Source organism: Sarcophilus harrisii, chromosome 6 (genome assembly GCF_902635505.1).
Source record: "Sarcophilus harrisii chromosome 6, mSarHar1.11, whole genome shotgun sequence".
Lineage (NCBI taxonomy): Eukaryota > Metazoa > Chordata > Mammalia > Dasyuromorphia > Dasyuridae > Sarcophilus > Sarcophilus harrisii.
The window spans coordinates 245,677,609-245,688,268 of record NC_045431.1 but is presented as its reverse complement, the minus strand read 5'-3'; the positions used below and the strand labels follow the sequence as shown (position 1 = coordinate 245,688,268).

At 42.6% G+C, this 10,660-nt stretch overlaps 1 long non-coding RNA gene across 2 annotated transcripts in view; it reads right to left on the bottom strand.

Annotated features, from left to right (window-relative positions):
• Nucleotides 1–7: 7 nt before the first annotated feature.
• Nucleotides 8–10,660, bottom strand: part of LOC116419993 — a 69,289-nt gene continuing 58,636 nt past the window's right edge. The window contains exons 3-4 of one of the 2 annotated variants that reach the window (XR_004230315.1): nucleotides 6,357–6,946; nucleotides 8–5,804 (exon numbers count right to left, since the gene is read on the bottom strand). This is a non-coding gene — a long non-coding RNA (uncharacterized LOC116419993). Of the gene's footprint in view, nucleotides 6,947–10,660 lie in introns of both variants that reach the window. The other variant, XR_004230314.1, reaches the window with a different exon arrangement.

Here is a 10,660-nt window from a genome sequence, read left to right as displayed (position 1 = left end):
TCTTCATCTGTAAAATGAGCTGGAGAAGGAAATGGCCCACCACTCCAGTATCTCTGCCAAGAAAACTCCAAATGGGGCAGGACTGAAAGATAACAAAAACATTAATTTCACCAGGTTGTTGTGATTAAACAAAACAGTGAATAAGCATTTTACAAACCTTTTAAGCTATTATGAATGCCAGCTGTTATTTCATTTTTTCCATCTGTTTCTCCCTATCCCCAGAGCTCAGATAGAAAAGGTCCTGGACAAGTCACGATTTCATTCTTTTATTCAGGGTACTCCCAGAATCTCTTAAAGTTTCCAGCTGCCCTAAATCCTTCAGAATACTTTGATGTTTTATGGATTGTTATACAGGTAGATAAAGATCTGTTTTTGTAATTGAATATTAGGGTGTAGATTCATCTTTTTTAGGCTCAAAGCATCCTCAGGATATCAGTTGCAGTTTGGGATGATAGGGATTATTCTTCTTTGATAGGTCTTTGTTCCAGTGAGTTTGGGGATCATGAGTTTTTAACAGCAACCCTTAAGTTTTATCCAGGTAATTATGCACAATAGCTCTGCTTGTAAAATTTCTGTTTTAGAATAGTTGGTGGGTTGAGGGCATTTTAAATTGGGTAGATTAAAGTTTCTGAAATATTTGAGCTTCCATATCCTATCTCATTAGGTACTCAGTAGATCCTAAATTCTTGCAGGCTCCTGTGATGTGTCACTTCTAATATTTTCTTGCATAATTTATAATCACTAAATCTAGAAACTTGAAAGATAACTTTCATGTAATTTTTTAGTGGCAGTGGCTTGATCCCAAATCAACATAACCTCCTCTATTTTAGGACTGTAAACATTTTTGTCACTGTTAATATTAGTAATTTGTTCAATCATGTAGGATTTTTCTTAACCCCATGGCCCATAGTACCAGAAGCCCATCTATACTTCACTATTTCCCAGTTTGTCCAAGATCATGGATGCTTCTGTGACAGTATCTGTCTTATCCTCTGCTGCCATCTTTTCCTTTTGCCTTAATTTTCCCCAACGTTGCATGGTCACAGTATTTAAGATTCAGCTTCAGAATCTTGCCTTCCAGTGAATTAACTAAATGAACTACTTTAAATATTGACTTGACTTCCATAATAATTCTCTAAGCTTGAAGAATCATAATTACAGTTGCCCCAAAGGGCCATGGAGAGGTACATAGTAAATTCGTCTCTGTGTTATTAGTATTGTTTACATAGTACTTATTTAAATGAGGCAATTGGGATTAAGTGACTTTCCCAGGATCACACAACTAGTAAGTGTTAAGGGTCTGAGACTGTATTTGCATTATTAATGTGAAGATTTGGACACAAGACTTGGCCAAGGGAAGAAGGGGATGGGGAAAGTGATATAGCTAGAGTCGGGAGATGATAGGCCAAGTATTTCAACAAAATTTTTCCACAGCCTGGAAAATTGAGAGTCCCGGCCTTCCTAGCTGGAGGAGATACCCAAAACATTGAACAAATTAAAAGGATTTTTTTCCTCAGCAACATATGCTTGTGTTTTGTGTATTTGTGTTTATACTTCTTGGGAAGTTTTCTAAGTCTTCAGAGTGCCATCCTCGGCCCTCTCACTTTGGCCAGGCGCCACTGACAGGAATCAGAATCTGCAGGAAATTTGCGGCCTCATGAGCTGATTGGATTTTAAAACGTCATTTCTGTGGATTCCCAAACATAGCCAGAATGCTTTGACAACTTCTCCTTGGTCTTTCTTACTCCTTGCTGGAGATAATTCAGAGGACGACTTTCTCAGGGAGGAAACACCCTCTGCCACAGCCTTTGCTGGGATTAGCACTGGGCCTGGCATATGGGAGCCTCTGAACTTGGATGGACACTGACCTGATTCTGAGAGGCTGGCCTGGGGCCCATTGGCAAAAGGAGGGTCACACAGAGCACAGGGCAGGAAGGCTGCGGCTTCCAGATCAGCATTCTCTCTACTGTGACACCTGGTTGGGGGGTGGGGGGTGGGGAATAATTTGTATGTGTGTGTGGAGATAGGTGAAATGGGGATATGGGGATGTGGGGATAGCAAGTGCCCATGATTTTCTCATTTAAATAAGAACTCTCTTTAAAGGTGTAAACTGCCACTCCTCCAGAGCAGCCTTTGTGACTCTGGCGCATGGCCTCCTATTCTGTACATCTTGGGGTACAAGCATGGAGGGACAACTTAACCAAAGGCCTCTACTTAGGTTATCCAAAGTGCTCTGCTCCTGTCGAGAGAGATCTGATTCTTCCCTGACTCTTTCCAGTCATCCATTCCCCTAGAGATGACATCTTTTAGACTCTATACACATCTCCTTACAAGACTCAGCCATGGCCTATTTATCCCATGCACCCTGAAAGGCACAAGCATTCCAAGGTGGTCAGGGTCAAAGTCAGGTGTCCCGGACACTCAGGTCCCTCTGGATGGAGGGGAAAAAAACAAAGACTTGGCCCATTACAGAGGCTGAACTTTCCCTTGCTCTCCACATCACTGGAAGCTTTAATGTATCAAAGCCTGAAGTTCCATATCCATGTGTACAAGTACCCAGCCTCAAAGAAACTAGGTTAGGCCACACTCAGCCTTTCTGCAAGCCAGACACAGAGGAAAATTGGGTCAGAGTTCTTGTTCCACTGGAATTAACTGGGGATGCAGGAACAACGGTAGATGATGGTGTTCCTGGAAGAGGGCATTTGAGAATAATAGAGGGGTTGGCAGAGAAACTGCCCAAGACCCACTCTCAGGAAGCTATAAGGAGCCTGTCCAAGGGATGAGCCAGAGAAGTGCATCCTGACCCTCAAGCCCCGCCTGTGAACAAAGGAGAAAGCAAAAACATAAACAGCTCCAGACAGGAAAACCAAGGTTCCTAAAGTCCCTTCTAACTCTGACATCCATGAAGCTATGGCTAAGACTTGCTGTGATCCTGGAAGGACAGCTGACATCCCTAAGGGCATAGGGTTAGAATTAAGTGTCCTTGCCTTTACTCAGAGGGAGGGATGGAGGGGAGAAAACCAAAGACCTGGCTCTTTACACCTTAACAGAGGGACAGAGGTTGAACTTTCCTGAAGTACCTATGGATAATGGGTGCAAAGTTTAGAAAAATAAGTGCCAAGGACCACCCTCATTTGTTTACCAGGCCCCTCCCTCTATTGACAGATCTCTCAAATTATTCTCAGTGTGATGGATTTCTTCTCTGGAATAATAATGTCTCTATTACCATGTCAGATAGTCTCTGACCTACTCATTGTACATCCCTTTGTGGGATCATTGTTGGTGACTATAATGGAGATTTACTCCTCAGCTTTGCCCAGCATTCTGGACTCATCACCACCAACACTACCCTGCTGGAGACTGTAGTGGCCTTAGCTGTCACAGGTCCACCCATCTACCCATAAGCCTACAGGGAGCTAGAAAGAGATGGATCAGGGCTAAAGCTTTCAGAAACCTGCAAAGCACAGCATGCCCAGACTTTTTTCTGTCCCACAGAAGTGATCAGATCTCCAGGCTGCAACTGCTGCCACCAGGGAAGCGCTAGAGTGAAGTACCATAGTCAGATGTAGCCTGAGAGTCAGGCTGGATTTTTCAGGAAATCTTTAGGAGGCGGAGTGGGCCTGGGTCCCTACCTTCAGACAAGTACATGCTAGTATGGTCCCAAAATTAAAAGGTTGGGAAGAAGCAGTTGCATTCAGTCCTATGAACACACACACACACACACACACACACACACACACACAAACACCCTCCTCCCAAACATAGCTCCATGCAGATTGGATAACCTGTTTAGTCTCTCTGGGAATCAAGAATACTACATGTGAGGCTGGATTCAATTTTTAGCTTTTTCTCATAAGCCACAGATCTGTGACAATCACTTCACTCCAATCCTTATTTTTCTCATCTGCAAATGAAAATAATTTGTATTAGGTACCTTGCACAATCACTTGGGAGGAAAACATTTGGAAAACTATAAAGTATTAAAGAAATGTGAATAAGACTCATACTCACTTGTCAAGTGGAGACCTAATGACTTGAAAGATTTGTGATGGGCACAAACACAGAGATGGTCTCAGAGCCAAGTCCTGGGTTCTAAACCAGGCCCTCAAACTTGAGGTCTTACATTCAAATTCTGGCACCCCAGGCTGCTAGGGTACTAGCATGATATTGCTTTACTTGAAGAGCTGTAAGTGGCCCCTTGAGATAATGAAGTCTGACACTCACCTTTTGGCCAGTCCACCAGAGAGACTTTGGCCTGAAGAAATAGGAGGGAGGGAGAAAAAGGTATGCAAAAGATCCATAAGCCCCTACAAAAGTGACAGTGAATCATGTTAAGCCATCTGGGAATCACATCTATTTTAACATGTCTGCCAGGCATGTAAGAACCAAGTCAGCCCCCAGTTCTGGCTCTTTATACCTTAACAAAGGGACATAGGTTGAACTTTCCTGAAGCACCTAAGGATAATGAGTGCAAAGTTTAGAAAAATAAGTGCCATTCTGTGGCTACAAATGTCCAGTCCGTCTAAACCCTCTCTTTGGAATATCTGCCATTACAGAAGCCTCACTTAGGATGGGGTGCGGAAATCTAGCTCTGGAGTCACAAAGAATGTCCCTGCCTGCCTTCTGTCTTCCTGGCCCCATTCCCCATCACATGATGCTGTGTCTGTAACTTGTGCTTCTCCCCCTTATTCTGTGCCCCAGATATGCCCCAAGGAACTGATGACTGGAAGGATGGGGATGCAGATGGGGCCAAAAAGAATATGCAGAGAGGGAGACAGGAGAGCAGATCATGTTGGGATCTGTGTGTTCAATCCCAGGCTCATAGGCGACCATGGGCAAGATACTGAACCCCTGGGTCCAAATCTATAAAATGAGTATGCTGTTCCTTATACCAGGGACTCCACAGAGATGCTGAAGAGCCCTGTAATGTTTAAGAACTTTAGAAATTCAAGGTAGGCTCATTAGACTAGAACACATTACAATTTGCATTTCTGTAGTGTTTTAAAGAACTAGTAAAGCCTTTTCCTCATACAAGTCATAGACTCATTGATAGAAATCAGGCAGTTCCTCCCCCTTCATTTTACAAATGAGATAACTGAGGTACAAAGAATCATTAAATGGCGGGGCCCAGGGTTTGGACTCCAGGTTCTCCGAGTACAGGACAAGCATCCAGAATTACGTCCCTCCAATAAACCGGCCAGAGAGGGATTTGACCGTGGCCACTAGACTAGCAAGTATCAGCTGCAGTATGGGGTTTGGGCTTCTCTGATTCCAAGCCCTGAACTCTAGCCATTTGGAAATACTGCCTCTCTTTCAATCATTAACATCCAGATTCTCCTCTCTACAGTTTTTGATTTCCGGATCCCTTTCAATAGCAACTGTGGAAAAAGACACAAAAGCTCTGGTGAGTGACTGTTTCCCATGGCACTTAACCCCACTCTGAGTTCCAGGACTCTAGAGGTCCCTGGAGCAGGGATCATTTCGCTTTTCCATCTCCTCCATCAGGTTAGTCCCATGCTTAGCCCTTGGGGAGGGTTCCTTTCTGCATTCATTCATTCATCCTCTCTCCCTGAAGCAGCCCTTCCCAAATGCCCACCCTGTGCCAGCCTCCTTGCTCACCGTTATGGGAGCAGCCGTCAGCCCACTGCTGCTGCTGCCTTCCCGGGCCCAGGCTCTCCCACAGTCCTGATGGACGAGTTAGGACCACCCAGTCCCCCTGTCCTGAGCGTGCCTTCTGGAGGACGTGTGCTGGGGGCTGCTCAGAGGCGTCCGGAGGCAGTAGCTTCCCCTCCTTCCCTCCGGGCCTGCTCATAGACACAAGCGCACACATACATCACCCACAAACATGCATCCCAGACAAGCAGCACGCCTCCACTTCCACACTGCACACACAATACAGCTCATGCACCTCATGCATACCACAGACAGAGCACACCTGCCCAAGACACAGCCTGCAGAGCAACATACACACAAGAGATGTACATACACACAATCCATATACACAGCACAGCACACAGCATACGCCCACGATCCTACACGTGGCACATGTATATAACAATGTACACACACAAACACACAGGAGTACAACACATCTGCAACACAAAGCCTAGAGATCACCATACCTACGAACAATGTGTACCCATACCATACAACACACAGTGTACACATGTGCCCACAACCTTCCATGTGTATACACAACAGGTGCACAATCCATCACACATACAAAGAATACAAAGAGCATGTAATACAATACACATGCAACATATACAACAGATGTAACACATTAATAATCTACAGCATATCTAGACATAAAAAGCACACAAGACAAAAAGCAACAAATGTGCACACACACATACCCTGGAGCTCTTCTTCATAGCCGCTTTTTTGTTCACCTGCATTTCCAGAACTTGAACCCCAGATCTCCAGCAGCTGGTGTGAATTGTCCAGGGAGTAGACTACACCCCCTGCCAAGGGTTTCTCCAAAGGTCCAATCCAGTGGTACTTTACAAAGGGACCCCCTCACCAATGGTCAATAGCTCCTTCAGGTCAGGGGCTCTTATGCCTTTCCTTGAATCTGTTTAGCACAGTGCCTGGGACGTAGTAGGTGCTTAGCAAGTGTTTATGGACTTGGTAAACTGTCACAGAACATTCCCCATCTGGGATCAAAAAGAGTTGAAAAGTCCTGAACGGAAGATTTGGGCAGTGCTGGCAACCTGTATCAAACCCCAGGTAAAATGAGGAGAGGGAGTGGGTGGTCTGATCCTCATACCCTTAGAGGTTGCAAAGAACAGTGTGAGACCTAAGAAAGGTGTGCCGTGGTGATGAGATCCTGAGGATATCAGTTGTCCAAGGCCAGCTAGTGGAGGAGCAAGAGCAAAAGCCCTGCTATACTTCCCCTTTATCGAATAATCAGCAAACACATCTTCGTTGCCTTTTATGTGAGATTCTAAGAGCAGAAAAGCAAAAAATGAAATTATTTCTGCTGATGAACAGCTTGCTTCCTAATGGCACAAGCATAATTATAACTATAAACAAAATAGTACATAATATAAAGTAGTTTGGGAAGGTGGGCACTCTTTCAGGGATCAGAAAAGAGCTTTTTGTAAAAAGAGGTGAGGAGGAACTAGAGGAGGTCAGGCATAGGAAAGGAGAGCGTGATTACTAGCTAAGGGAGACAACAGAACAAGGAGTGGAAAAAGACAAAGGAGATGGAGCGCCATGAGTAAGGAGCAAAGAGAAGATCCCCTGGGCTGGATTACAGAGTGTTGGGGGCAAGAGAAGCTCAAGAAAAGCAGTTTGGGGCTAATTGCTGAAGGGCTTTCAAAGCATGTTTATTCTTACAGCTAATAGGGAACTGATGGACTTTATTGAGTTGGAGAGGGACATGGTGAGAATTTTGCTTTAGGAAAATCAATCACTTTAGCAGCCAGGTGGAGCATAAAAGATTTAAGGCAGGCAGAACAATTTAGGAGGCCAGATAAGATGTGAGAAGGTCTAGAACTAAGGGGCCACTTGTGTGAATAAAGAGGACAGATATGAAAGTTGTGGGGGTAGAAACTGCAAGGCCTGCTAGTACCAGATCTTAAACTGTACAACAAAGCAGTAATTATCAATATAATCTGGAGCTGGCTGGTTGATCAATGAACAGATTAGGTGTATAATCTGCAAAAGCAAAGGAACACAGTCACCTACTATTTGATAAGCCCAAAGATCCCAGCTACTGAGGCAAGAATTTTAGAGAAAAAAACAAAACAAAACAAAAACTACTGGGAAGATTGGAAAGCATTCTGGCAGAAAGCAGACATAGACCAACATTTCACACTGCATACCAATATAAGCTCAAAATGAGCAACTGATTGAGACATAAAAGGTGATATAAACAAGTAAGTAGAACATGAGAGAGATCTAAGGATAGGGCAAAAGTTCATGACAAATAAAGATATACAAAGATTTATGGGAGTTGATGGATAACTTTGATTTAAATAAATAAAAAATAACATTTAAGTTTTATAAAGTAAAACCAAAGCAGCCAAAATTAGAAGAAAAACAGAAAACTAGGGTAAGTCTTTGCTGCAAATTTCTCTGATAAGGAATTGGGCCAAACTTATAAAAAGAGGATCCAATACCCAAATGATAAAGGGTCACATGATATAAACTTTTTTCATCAAGGCTATCAATAGGTGTCTGAAAAAAAAATGCACCAAATGAATTAGAGAATTACAAGTTAAAACAACTCTGAGATACTACTTTATACTGTTGGAATACACAGGAGAGCTGTTGGAATACATGGGAGCCACCTGGCAGTGGCTGCTGGAGATCCCATGCAAAATGAATCTCTTCTTGTGAGAGGATGGTACAAGGAGACTGAGGCAGTTGCTGTTCTCTGACCTCTCTGAGAGGCCGCTGCGTTGTGTGTCTGACCTCCCTCCTCTTCCCTCTGCCTCCAATTTATCTCACTCCAAGTCCACAACACCTGTGTCAGCAAAGGCTGCCTTGCAACTCCTTCAGATGTTATGATCCACAGCTATGGAGGCTCTCAGAGAATTGACCTGTCCCTTAACATTATACCTATCAATTTGGCTAAGAAAATACAGAAAAGGAAAAAGACAAATGCTGGTGGGGATGAGAAAATAGAGATACTACTGCTCTGTTGGTTGAGTTGTCCCAACCATTCTGGAGAGCAATTTGGATCTAGACTCAGAAAACTATAAAGCTGTGCATATCCTTTGACCTAGCAATATTACTTTTAAGTCTATATCCTAACTAGGTCACACACAAAAAAAAAATGGATTCAAATACCAAAATAATTGTAGCAGCTCTTTCTGTGGTGGCAAAGAAGGAAACTGAGGGGATGCTCATCAATTGGGGAATGGATCAACAAGTTCTGTATATAAATATAATGGAAAACTATTATGCTGTAAGAAATGATGAAAGAATGGTTTCAGAAACACCTAAGATGTTTTGTATGAATTGATGTAGAGGGAAGTGATGGAATTGGAGCAATTTACACAGTAACAGTAATATTATAAAAGTATGAAAGATTTAGACCCTTTGATCAATATGATGATCTACCATAATCACCCAAGACTCATGGTGAAAAATGCTATCCAACTCTATATAGACAATTGATGGATTCAAAGTGTAGATTGAATCAGCTTTCTTTCTTGGTAAACAGCTAATGTGGAAATCTTTTTATGACTTCATATGTGTAACTGGTATTGTATTTTGTGTATTTTCAATGCAAGGATGGAATAAGGAAGAAAATATGGAACTGAAAACAAAATGACATTTAAAAAAATAAACATCAAGATCTGGCAACTGACCAGAAATGAGTGTTGATGGAAGTGAGGTGTTGAGGACAACATAGAAGCTGATTGGTTGGTTGTCATCTTTGTGCTCAACGAGGACCAAAATGATATTACTGTGCTGGAGTCAGGGTTCAGTGTGTCCAACTGAGACTGATCGGACCAATTATGAACTCAAATGGTTCTACTACAGCTTGAGCACAGTCCATATTGGCCTAGAAGAAATTAGGAGAGGGAGGCTCTAGAGGCAAAGATCACTCACCCCACTCTAGTTAATACTCCATTCCTTAGAGAGAGTCTCCAGGAGGAGCGTGAAGGAAATGGTCAAAAGATGCAAAAGAGCCTGGAGTTGAAAATCTTTAACATTTTCAAAGTGTTATTATTTTCTTTCAAGTCCAAAGCTGTGTGGCCATGAATATCTTCTCAGCCCTTGGGGCCCTAATTGGGATCTTCTCCCTAAGTTTTGTAATTAATAAACAACTGCTTCATTTTTTCTTTATTTTTCCCCTGAGGCAATTGAGGTTAAGTGACTTGCTCACAGTCACACAAGCTAGGAAGTGTTAAGTGTCTGAGGTTAGATTTGAACTCAGGTCCTCCTGACTTTAGGACTGGTGCTCTATCCACTGCGCCACCTACCAGCCCCTGCCTCATTTTTTCAACAATAAATCATGTATGAAAGCTTCAAAATGGGTCAAGATAAATTGTTTCAGACTATATATTTCTAAAAGAAAAATCATCTACCATGATGTCCAAATTCAGAATCCTCAAAAGGAGGAGATTGAAATGGAGAGGATCAATGTCCCTGTTCTGTACCAGCTTGCATCTTTGGGGTTGGGATGTGTAAAAAAGAATTTTGACAGGTGTTTTCATCCAGATCTAGTTCCTTTCTCTGTGGAATGCCACTTAATGTGACTTTTCTAGAATTTCAACCCAGTGGCAGACTGTATCTAAGCTCTAAGGTTGATATTGGACCAAATCCTGCTGTAGGTCTTAATTTTATCTTTATCTTCTTACTCAACCTTTTCCTCCTTTGTTTTGCCTTTATTATTATTATCTGGTATGTGATATACCCTCCTTGACTAGTCTACTCCACGCCCAACAACCCAGAGCATATCTCTGCCTTGCAGTCTAGGCCTTTTGCTGAATTTTATCTCAACCCATCTTGGTCTCCTGCCTTCCAAAGGGTCTAAGCAGAAAGTGAGATTCTCTAGTAAACTCATTACTGATAATATATTCAACAGAAAGGGCATAAGAACAAGGATATATCATTAACTAGTATTTAGCCCCTTCTAGGTAACATGTGCATTTTAGCATGGGATTTCTGAAAATAATACCTCAATATCTAGGATGTGTTC